Source organism: Ailuropoda melanoleuca, chromosome 11, assembly GCF_002007445.2.
Source record: "Ailuropoda melanoleuca isolate Jingjing chromosome 11, ASM200744v2, whole genome shotgun sequence".
NCBI classification, from domain to species: domain Eukaryota; kingdom Metazoa; phylum Chordata; class Mammalia; order Carnivora; family Ursidae; genus Ailuropoda; species Ailuropoda melanoleuca.
In genome coordinates this window covers 28,398,177-28,410,871 of record NC_048228.1, presented here as the reverse complement: position 1 = coordinate 28,410,871, position 12,695 = coordinate 28,398,177, and the positions used below count along the sequence as shown (strand labels likewise).

Here is a 12,695-nt window from a genome sequence, read left to right as displayed (position 1 = left end):
TTCAGAATATATTAGCTTAGAATTAGTAAGAATACAACTAAGGGAAAATTTTGAAGGAGGGTATACTACCTAGTATATAGAATAGAGAAATGTGTGTACATTTTGCTCAAGAAAGTGAATTATGCTTCTGATGGCTCTTTGGAAAATATAATAAAACAATAATTGTCTTTGTGAATATGTCAAAATTTGTCTTTGAATTCTCAAGGGATAAATAATTTTATTGCCAATGAACAGTTAGTATAGAACATTGAAATGCAATGGGAAGCTTCTGGTCTTTTTTAGCATTCATTCTGATTATTAGATTAAGTCAATGTAATATTGGACTTCTATAAACCATTGATATTTGTGGATTTCAGAGAGTGAAATGACAACCAATCTAATTTTTTTCCCACTTTTAAGAAATAGCAAAATAGTCATCAGAATAGCATGGATATCATCCACAATGAATTATGATGGGGTATCTTTTGCTTGTATTTAAAATAAATACAGAAATGAATAAAGATAGAAATGAAGTTTTGTAACAAAATTGAAAAGGTACCTATTTTTTTATTCTATATCCTTCAAATCAGGAATAAGAATTGTTTTTATTCCTAAAAAGATTTCAGATTGTGATTTTCATATATCTGACGACTGCATTCATTTTAGTAAGTATCCACTCTATACAGTCATTGACCTTGGCGCAACATGGTATCTGTCTCAGGTAAGTCAATGAATCAGTTCAGCCTTGAGCATATTTGCCTACAGTACTCTGTGCAATACATCTTGGTGGCCTGTCTCAATTCTCTACAACCCTATTCTCAAATTTTTAACCACTGCTGGATTTAAGTTAAAATTTCCTGTGAAAGTCTTTAGCATCCAAGGTTACTTTCTAAGATAAACCCTGATTTTCAAAGAGTAATGCTTTCACTTTTCATTCTCCAATGAAGACTCAGCTTTTAACAAGTGCAGCCCCATGCAAACTGCATGTGCCCCATAAATAACATGACACTAGATAATAATGCCAGTAGATAGGAACAGATTTCAAAGGTAGGATTTGAATGGAGATGGGAAATAATTTTCTTTTTCTCTCACATCCTCTGGGTATTTGTGCCTCTGCTCCTGCAGTAATAGCAATGATACAAGTTGATGGTATTATGGTATTATTATCTATAATAGTACTGAAAACATGAAAGAAATGTAGGTGTTAATTAGATAACATTCTCAAAAAAAAATGAAAGCTATTCATTCATAATAAAGAGATTCTGTTCATAGATTAGCATGGATAGCCTAGATAGCAATCATTGCCTTTAGGTCACTGTTCACTCTTTTATAATGGCTGCATTCTAATTTTGCAATTATACTTGATCATTATTCTATGAAATTTGTTAAGTGATTTTATATATTTTGTCTCTTTGTGAGCTGTTAACATTTTGCCAGAATATCTATAGTAGACATTGCCATTATAGGTAGGGTAAATCAATTACTTTGTGAATGTTCTGATATCTGTAAGCAAGTGACTGTAACAGTTACAAGGGACAGCAGTTTTATAGGACATATTATGGTTGTGGATAATTAGGTATAACAATTTTGTAAGCTACCAAATGCCTTTTTGCAAATCCGTGGTTGAGGAAACACGAGCATATATTTTAGGTTATGACACACATGAAAAAGTTTGTTTCCTGTTGATTTATTTATCTTAATCTTTACTTAAGATAAATCCAAACATCTTATCTTCTTAGTGAAAGTATGCCAGATAAACACACAATGAAATTTTATATTCTAAATTATGGTAGCTAAGTCTTTTTAAGAGTATATCTAAATCTGATCGAGAAAAAATGTACAGTCTCATTATGCTGCTACAATACCTTATTGTTTCTTTAATAATATTTACATAGCTTTAACGTTATAATCACATTCTGATAAATCTAAGATTGTGACATATGTGTTCAAACTTTCCATTACAAAAAACCTTTCCATTAACTATTGTTTCAGAATTGTTGAAAGGAGTAGATATTCTTTCAGGTTTGAGATTGACAATCTAATGAACCATACTTCTGTACAGAAGAAATATATGTTTTTAAATTCAAAGATATTTTGCCCCCAACTGACTGACTGATGTGCTCAGTTCTTCCAAATCTCCCATCAGTGACACACTGTTAATTTTAAGATTTCACAGAGAATTACAACACAGTGTGTTTGGTCATTTCTGAATAAAATGGGTAGAAGGAAAAAGCAATTGTGATTTTTAAAAATACAAAAAAAAAAAAAGAGAGAACCATTGGCAAGCATTCATAAACAAACAAGTGCCATATCTTAGTGAAACTATATGAATAATAAGGAAAAAGGAAAAAGAGGAGAGGAAGCTTCAAATCACATCTCTTACATTTCTTCATGACATTTTTCCTTTGAGAAGCTAATAATTTATATACAATATATGAGCAGAATCTTTTTATTGTGAATGAATGGCTTTCGTGTTTTGAGAACATTATCTAATTAATACCTACATTTCTTTTCATGTTTTCAGTACTATTATAGATAATAATACCACATATATATAAAATCCATAAGGTCTTTCAAATAAATTACTCTATTTTCGGTTTCTGACAATGTCTCATGGGAGAAATCACTGAAAGGTGGAAAGCCAAAGAGGATAAGGGTTGGTATTTAAATCTACAACCAAATGTGAACCACAATTTACTTAACAAAGTTCTTGAGGAAATCTCAGACTATTTCAAATAACAAATAGCAATATTGACAATTAATTCAGCCCTCTAAAAAGTTAATCTTTTAAATAAAAAATACCTGAAAAACTGAAAATATACTGGAACTTGGCCACAGATTAAGACATACTTTGTGATTCAACACATACAGCAAAAATTAGAATGCATTTTAAGCAAAATAATATGTAATATTTCCTTATATTATTTAGAATATGTCACCCCATCCATCTCCAGCTTAACACACTAACAAAATGACGACATCAGTGTGTAAATGAACAAGGAGTTGTTGAAGCACATGGAGAATCCCTTTAATAAAGCAGTGATTGACTGACTGGTATGGAGAACCTATTATTCAGAAGTTAGACTTTATGTTTAGGCCAGTGAACATCACTCTTCTTGACTCTGTATCTCTCAGTCTTAGCATTGCTCACTTGGTGCTTTACATATTATTTGTTCTCTAGTAGATTGCTCATTTAGTTTAGTATGTATTCGTGTATACTAATTCAGTCTAAATAGCAGCCTACCCTGCTTTGCCAATGTAGTTCTTCTTTCTTGTAAGTCTAGAAGCAGATAATGTGTGGTGGGTTCCCTTCCCCTCCCACTGTTAGGTGCACAGGAGGCGCTCAGCATGTATTTACTCATTGATGAGGCTGAAGGTAAGTGTCCAATTTAAGGGCTTGTTTGATCTCACTTACGCAATGATATCCTTCACTAGGTCCCATGATGTAAATAAAATAATTAATCATATTCTCTTTATATTCAGAATTTTTTTAAAAAGTTTAGTTTTGGAGAATTCATGGACAAATATCCCAACTGCTATCCTTAGCATGTATTTTTAATAGGCCAACCTACAATGGTTTTAAAATTCTGGCCTTTGTTCCATATTGATGCTCTTTTAGAACTGAAGAACCTGGAACAAGTCACATAACTGCACTCGACTGCATGCATTACAAATTCATGTTTCAGTTATGCTTCTGGAACTACTTAGCAACCTTTTTCTAAAATCCCATTAAATGCACCATAGTGGCTATTCCAGAATTCTACCCCTCTGCAAGTCCACAAACCCAGTTTTAATACCCTAACTCTGCAGCTCTAAACATCCTGTTAAATTCCCTCAACTCCTTTCTCTTGTTTGCCAAATTTTCCATTTTTCTCTACACGTAGGGCCTTGGGCTTCAGCCAGCTCAGATTTGAATCCTGACTTCATCAAATACCAAGTTTGCCTCCTTGAACAATCTCTTTGCTTTCTCTTGGCTTCAGTTTCTTTATCTGCAAATGGAAAAAAAATAATTCCTTACAGCGTGTTTTTGGGACCTGATGAAATAAATGTGAAAGTATTAAATACATAGTAGATCCACAATAAATGATACTGCATTCACCTTATTTCCTTTGATTTATGTTGTTTATATCAATTTTAGTTCCCCCATCAATCGTACTGTCTCCTTCTTTTGCATCATTAATCTCTCCCATTATACTGACTCTTCCCTGAACAAACACGTTCAAATACATTTGTTCACATGCGCATATGTGCACACAGGCACACACACACTCCCAACAGCTCTGCCTTCTCTTCAATTTGTTTTCCAATATCAGAATTAACTGAAATAATAGCTCTTCATTTCATTGTGAAGCTGTTCTCTCAAAGGCCATGAATAATCTACCATAGATCAGATCCATTGGATTCCTCTTAGGTGTCTTTGGTTCAGGCTTTGGTGTGGGTTTCCCTGGCCCTGCCATTTTCCTAAATCTCCACTGACCCCTTGTGAGTTTCTTCTCTTACCCCAACAGCTAAACTTCTTCCTATGCAATCTTTTCTTATGACTGTTAATTCAGTCATTGTCTTTAACTTGAGCCTTTCTCCTGACTTAAGACTCCAGTGACAGTTTGCAAACATCTTTATCTTTGATGTATTTGCTTCAGATGTGGGCAGTCCCCAGTATCTTAACAAGGGTCACACCCCTGCTTATGGTGGCTAAATGGTCTCTAAAGTCCCTTGCAACCTTAGTTTTTATAATCATTTGTCTTCTACTTTCTCAGAAACCTTCCAAACTTCAGTTCTTTTGTTTTTCTCTGGCTTCATTAAAACCAATTAGCTTGTGTAGAACAGAATAGTCTCGAGCTGTCACTTACATGCCTGCTGGTCAAAAGGAAATGCAATTTCAGTGAGTGCAAAATTAATCACAAATGTTAATTAGAGGGATCAGTATTGACACCATAGCTTTAGAGAGTAGACCTCATGAAATAAACACCATGATATTATGTTTCAGAATGAAAGTATACAAAAGCAAATGAATTGAAATTTCATTGGGAAAATATGAGTCTTGGAAATTCTTGTCTATTCATTGGCTTTGAATTTCAGTCATTCTTGATGGTTGAGGATACAAAAAGGTGTTTAATGTAATCCAGTGTAGACAGGGTATATACTTTTCTACTGGTACTGTGGCATGGTTTCTACTTTATATAAAGCCCTCTCCAAGGTCATATTACGTATGAGAAAAATGCAGAACCATACATATTTTTAAAAAAAGAATATTCATCAAATATCATAGCTCTGCGCCAAGCAGTATGATTTCTTCATTCTCCTTATGTAACAACACCTTCCTTGTGATATATATGGATGTGAGAAATTAAAGATTATGTCTGACTTATTTTGCCTCCAAAAATATAAAAGAAAACTAGATGGTACCAGTTGAAGGCTGAATCTTGGGTTTGTTTTAAATAAATTAATCAACTTTCACTTGAGCCGTGAAATCCATAGTCTCTTTAATTTTAGTTTGACAAGTCAACTCATTGACTTACTCAACAAGTATTTATTGAGTACCTATTAGGTATCAATATTGTTGTAAACACTGGGAATTCAAAACAGACCAAAACTCCTGTTGTCATAGAATTTAAACTCTAATGGAGGGGAAAAAAAGACCATAAACAAGTAAATAATTAGGACATATAATGTGTCAGATGACATTAGTGTTTAACACTAAGAAGAAATAGGAAGCACCACATTGTGCTGGGTGGTATGTGGGGGGAGATTTGGGTGGTAATTTTGAAATGAGTAATGGAGATGTCCTTACTGTAAAGGCAGCCTTTTGGTAACAACTTGAAAGCTATGAAAACCATGCAGATATCTGGAGGGAAACTGATCCAATAAGAGAAAACCAGCACAGCAAATGCAAAGACCCAGAGGTGGATGTGCCTGGCACGTCCATAAAAGAGCAAGTTGGCAGGTGTTACTGAAGCAGAGTAAATGACATAGAGGGAGAATAGAAATAGGTCAGAAAGGTCACAAAGGCCAGTATCTGTAGAGTGGTATAAGCAACGGTGAGGATTTTGGAGAATGAAAGCCATTACAGAATTCCAAAGAGAGGTATGACAAGTTCTGATTGAACTCTCTGGCTTCTACTTTGACAAAAGACTGTACAGGGCAAGAGCAGGAGGGATGAGAACTGACTGGAGACCATCCCAATCATCCAGAAGATAAATGACAAAATGATGGCAGTTTAAACTAGGATAACAGTGGGAGAGACTGTGAGAAGTGGTCAGATTTGAAATATTCCAGTACTTTACTGGAATTTACTGATTTACTGATTATTTGGATTTACTGATTATTTGGCAGCAAAATGTAAAAGAAGTGAGTAGTTACTAATGTCTGCAAGGATTTTGGTACAAGGAATCAATTGCTTGTTATGTATTGAGATGAGGAAGATTGTGTGAAGAAGCAGTTTTCCAGGGAAGACCAGTAGTTTGGTTTTGGATATGTTAACTTTTAAATACCTATTAGATATTGCAATGTTTAGAAGTTGAGGTGAAAGGGGGTGCCAGCAGAAAATAATAAGAAGCAGCAGCCCTTGAGGTAGAAAGAGACATTAGGAAATCTATTGACTTTGAAGCCAAAGAGGGGAAAACTTTCACAGAGGAGGTAGCCAACTGTGTGCAATGCTACTGACAAGTTAACTAAGATAAGGGCAGAGAATCAGCCTTGGGGTTTAGCACTATAGCCATCAAGAGCAGTTTGTGGGAAGTACTCTGAGGGTAGGAGGTGCCGTCAGAACTGTGGGAGAGGTAATAACACCTTAACATGATTAGAGAGAGTCAAGCAAGGAAAGGAAGAGTGAAGTTGGAGAATCCTGAATATGTAACAGTTGTTCCGGGTGTTTTACTGTAAAGGGAGGAGAGAAAGGTATTGTAGCTAGTAGGGAATGTAGGGTCAATAGAGGTGTTTGTTTTCAATTTTTTAAAGATTGAAAAAGGGGTGCCTGGGTGGCTCAGTTGGTTAAGTGTCTACCTTAGGCTCAGATCATGACCTTGGGGTCTTGGGATCAAGCTTAACATTGGGATTCTGCTTGTCCCTCTCCCGCTCCCCCACCCCCTGCTCACGTGCAAGCTCTCTCTCACTCTTTCTTTCTTTCAAATAAATAAATAAAATCTTTTAAAAAAATAAAATAAAGACTGAGGAAATTGGGGCACCTGGGTGGTTCAGTTGGTTAAGTGGGCAACTCTGGATTTCTGCTCAGGTCATGATCTCAGGGTCCTGGACTCAGGCTCCATGCTCAGCAGGGAGTCTGCTTGAGGATTTTCTCTCTCCCTCTCCCCCTCCCCCCACTCTCTCTCTGTCTCTCTCTAAAGTAAATAAATAAATCTTTAAAAAAAAAAAACACTGAAGAAATTACATGCTTGTAAGTTAGCGCGATTGACCAGTAGACAGAGAAAAGTTAATGGTTCTGGAGAAGTGAGAAAGCACCGTCCAAACACTTTTGTATTTCTTAAAATGGACAAGAAGAATGGTGATATGAATGATATGTGTGTATGTACATTTACATGTATATATTTATATATTTCTCCTTAAAAATTAATCATAATAAAATGTCTTTCCAAACGTGGAAAAGATGGAACAGTGATTCACTGGGAGAACAGAGAGATTAAGATAACATTTTCTAATGACACATGAGCACCATGATACTTTGGGAATGATTCTGGTGAATATTTTACTCTAGCTTGTCCCAAATATGTCTTATTAGTTGTGTGTGGAAACTAGTATGAAGCATATTCTATATCAGACATACATTCCCTACAAAGGGTTAGGAATCTCTGGTGAAAATCATCTAGGGGAGGAGACACATACCTAACCTTCAGCTGGGCTGAGTGTTTTAGAGAGAAAGGGAGCTGCCAGGGGTAAAAATCAGAGCGTTTTCATCTGTCAGACATTAATGTCCACTCGCATTGACAAATCCTAACCTCAAATGCTCAATTTGAGCCTGTGGCTGAGACTTCAGCCTAAACAAGAACATTTCTGCCTTTATTAGTGTTTAATTTGCTCTTCTCTGTACTGCCGAGTCCACTTATTCAAACCTGGCTCTCACTAAAATATCAGTAAGCCAATTAATCCATTTCCTTAATGAGAACCCTCTATTACAAGAATGGGTTACTGCATAGATTTATATTGAATCTATCAATCTTGCATTTGGTGGGGAGAATGCCAGCAATCTGGTTCATTACCAAGTATTGGACCGAGTTGCTGAACAAGCCTGCAGTCAATTACAATAGCATCATGGGCGTAGGGAGGGCTTGGAGTTGATTATTTGTTGAAGACCTATTACATATGTGATTGGGCTAGAAGTTTTCTATGCACATTTGCCTGCTCTGTGTTCACTACTCTCTGAGGGACTGCTACTTTTTTTTATATTTTGGGAAACGGAGGCTTATATGTTGGAGAGTTAGTGAAATTTGGAGCCAGAATCTTCATCAGATGGCTTCCAAAAGAGATGGCTAGCCATAAAAACAATCAGAACCTACTAACATCAGGGTCTCACTGTGTGAATTCTGTAATGATTAGAGTGATTCTTCCCAATTTTAGCATAGACTATAAAAGTGGAAGAGAAAGGGAATGGATTTTGTATCAGCACAAAGGGAATCAGAATGATCTAAATTTTAAAAATAAATACTCACTGAGTGAGCCAGGTCCTCACCTCCAATCTGCTTATGTTCTCTGCCCTTGGCATTCCAACCTTATACCCATATAATTCTTCTAAATAAAATGCGACCTCATTGTTATATTGTTATCATTATAATCACTCCCCCATCTTTATTGTGTACTCATTCTGTATCTGATATAATAGGATTGTTAGAGGAGGGAAGGAGAACAGAGAAAACTCTGTACTTTTTCCTCTGAAATCCACTTTATTAAATAGCAGAATGTTGTAAGTTTCAAATTATGTATCCGAAAGGCCTTTGGAATTTATAAAGCTTATTATGATTTTTAAACTTCCCCATGAACATATTTTAGTATTTCAATCAGTTTGTGAGTTATTTTAAAACTTAGTATTTTATAATTTTAAAAATTACATAATGACACATGAATAGTCCTTATAATGAATTTTTTCTTTTCTGTTTAGGATATCACTCCTGAAGTAAATGTAGCAAATAATATTGATCAAATTTCCTTTTAAACAGGTTATACTGTAACATGCCCTCAAACAGAGAATGAATATGTTTATTATGTTTTATTTTAGTCTGTCTTCTACTTATTAAGTCAATAGAGGTTTTCAATTCCCAGAAAAACTTAAGTGGTCATAATCTGAGTAGTAGAGATAGCATTTAACAACATTAAGCTAATGCTGTTAGCCCTTCCTGGTGCTTATGTTCTAGTTGGTGTGGAGAGATAGTAAATGAATAAGCAAGGTAATTTCAGAAAGTGATACATGCTGTGAATATTTTTAATGAAAAAATAAACTTCAATATAAATCTAGTTATAAAAAATGGAAAATTTTCACATTATGCTTAATATCACATGTGTTATAAATATAGACCTCCACTTAATATTAGATCTCATGGTATCTTCATAACATAATCATGTGTTAATATACAAATTGAAGCCTAGAATCTATTTCCTTTATCACACTCCCAGTTTGATAACAGTACATCAGAGTTTATAATTACATATTCATGTATGTGGATATGCATTGAATATCTGTCCTACAAAACCACAAATTCAACAAAAGCTTATACATTTGTTCACCAGTGTATCTGCCATACCCACACGACTATCTCAGTAGATGCTCTTCCTCACACACACATATATACCTGTATGTATGTACATTATATGTATTTGTTGCATAAAAAATAATTGTTTCTACAAATATTAAGAATGTACTCTATGCTGGATATTACTATCGTTACAGTAACACAAGACAGACAAGTCACTCCTTTCATGAGCTCACATTTAAATGGAGGATAAAGAACAAGTGTTCTTTATTACCTGTCCTTCAAAATTCCACCATAAACTTTGCCCCCCATACCTGATCTCCAATAAGCAGTTAAGTACTTTGGAAAAAAGAACAGGTTAGTGTAAGAATCAAAAATAATAAATTTAGCAAAATGTTATACAGAATTTGCTATGTACTGATAGATGTTTTACTGTGCCCATTTCACAGATAAAGGAATGTAGCATAGATTGATTAAGTGACTGACCAAGTCACATAGCTAGCAAGAGGCAGAGCTGAGGTTTGAATTCAGGCAGAGTAGCTCTAGGTTGCATGCTCGAACACTGCCCTAGACTATATCTCATTACTTCAGAAAGGCACACATAACCTTTTTTCAGTGTTTCTCTAACAGCTGATCCCACTATAAATCTGACAGAAGACCTTTCTGCATAAAATTACTGTAGTAAATCACATAAGACTCAGCGCAAGCAGAAGTCTTGGTCCAAATTCAGTTTCACCTGTGTTCTATGCAGATGGACTAAAGTACCTTTAAAAATACAGAGAAAGAAAAGACCAAATTCTAGTTTTAAGAGGTCAAATTAAATTAGCTAATGGCTTTGCTTCTTTTCTGAACTATTTTGTCACTATAGTTTTACTGACTCTCAAGAGCGTTTGATGGTTACTTTTATGTTGACCTGACTAGACAATGGGTTGCCTGGATATTTGATCAAATATCAAGTGCGTGTGTCTGCAAGGGTGTTTTTGGATGAGATTAACATTTGAATCAGCAGACTAAGTAAAGCGTATTGCTCTTCTTAATGAGTGTGGGCCTCGTCCAATCTGTTGAAGTCCTGAATAGAACAAGACTACATCTCCTTTAAACTGGGACTTCGGCCTTTCCCTGCCTTTGAACTCAGCCTGGAACATCAGTTCTTTCTGGGTCTTAAGCCTGCTGGCCTTTGCACTGGAGCTACACCATCAGCTCTCCTGGGTTTCTCCAACTTGCTGACTCACCCTGCAGATCTTGGGGCTTTCCGGACATTAGTGTGTGAGCCAGTTTTTTATAATAATTATCTGCCTATATATATATATACATCATGTTGGTTTTGTTTCTTTTGAGATCCCTGGCTAATACAAGTATTAACTTTATGTTAAATATCTTTCTATGATTTTTTGTTTTTTGTCAATCACTCAATGGTACAAACCAAGATGAGGAAATAATCTGAGTGCTAAATGAATCCAGTCATGTGGCTGTTTGCTGCTGGGGCTGTAACCAGGTATTGAGTCCTTCTCATGAGGAGAGAGCTGGAATGCCAGAGATGAAACAAGATACACAGAGCCCCGGAAGGCAGAAAGACAAAAGCAGACAGATGGGCCTCAGATGAAGCAGTAAAAATCCATTAACAATTCAGGAGTAGGTAACTAAAATTGTTCTAGGAAAATATCAAGAGAATCAATTAAAATGTTTCCTTAAAAGAAAATGTAATTTGTTTTAAGATCTTTGTAGTGGTTTTCACGTAACTCCTAGGAGGTGTTTGGGAACGCAGGCAAACGTAGTTTGATGCCTGAAGAGTCTTACTGACTATCAACAGGTGGATGAAGAATGGGCCTGTCCAGTGCAATAGAACCTACCTTAAGAAATACTAGCAAAAGGGGTTCCCTGGGTGCCTCAGAAGGAAAAGCATCCGACTCTTGATTTCTGCTCAGGTCATGATCTCAGGGTTGCCGAGATCAAGCCCCACGTGGGGCTCCATGCTCAGCAGGAGGTCTGCTTGAGATTCTCTCCCTCTTTATCCCTCTGCTCCTCCCCCCACTCACATGCTGTGTCTCTCTCTCTCAAATAAATAAATAAATGAAATCTTTAAAAAAGAAGAAATGCTAGCAAAAGATTTCAGCTAATCACACTATAACCTCAGTAAACATAGAATTCAGCTTTTTTCCATATTCTCTCTGATTTCCTTAACCCTTTGGCAAGTAAAATATGTTAAACAGAATTTAAACAATGGCCATATTATATATGTTTTTATAAGTGTGTGAATATGTCTGCATAGATAATCCCTGATGTATGATGCTTTGACTTACAGTGATTTAATGATTTTTTGACTTTACAATGATGAGAAAGTGATACACATTCAGTAGAAAGCATACTTCAGATTTTGAATTTGGAGCTTTCTCTGGGCTAGCAATATGTAGTACAGTACTCTCCCATGATGCTGGTGTCAGGGAGCAAGAATTCCTGTCCCCTTCAAGGTTCTTCTAGCTGGACGAAGAATCCAATTGACACGAGACAGATTAACAGGAGAGAATCAGATTTAATAGTATACATATAGGGAATCCACACAGACATGGAAATTCCAAAGACAGTTAAAGTGAGGTATACATGTCATTCTGAACTAAAGAAAAGGGGGAAAGGGTCTAGGATTTGAGGGGAAAGAATGCACTTTGCAGGGCAATAAGAAGAGCAGATATTTGGTAATTAGATGTTTGCCATGCCATACACATTCAGATCATTCAGATAAAATTTATCTCTGTTAATAACCTTTATTCTGGGAAAGACTTCCAATTTAGATTTTTCAATGTAATCAAGGGAAGGGCAAAAGTTTGCCTTGAGCGCACAAGGTCTCAGTTGCCTTTGGCTCAAAGTAATCCACCTGCCTCAGTGGTACATTCTGGGGAGACCTGTCCTGAACCCCTTTACTGGGTAGTGGAAGCAAACCACAGCTCCCAGTCAGCCGTGCCATGACAAGCATAAACAACCAACACACTTAAAAACATTCTCTTCCCGTGCAACTGTTCCAGT

At 35.9% G+C, this 12,695-nt stretch overlaps 1 protein-coding gene across 2 annotated transcripts in view; it reads left to right on the top strand.

Moving 5' to 3' along the window:
• Positions 1-12,695, top strand: part of BANK1 (B cell scaffold protein with ankyrin repeats 1) — a 279,554-nt gene that overhangs the window by 128,759 nt on the left and 138,100 nt on the right. The gene's annotated exons all lie outside the window — the stretch shown is intronic.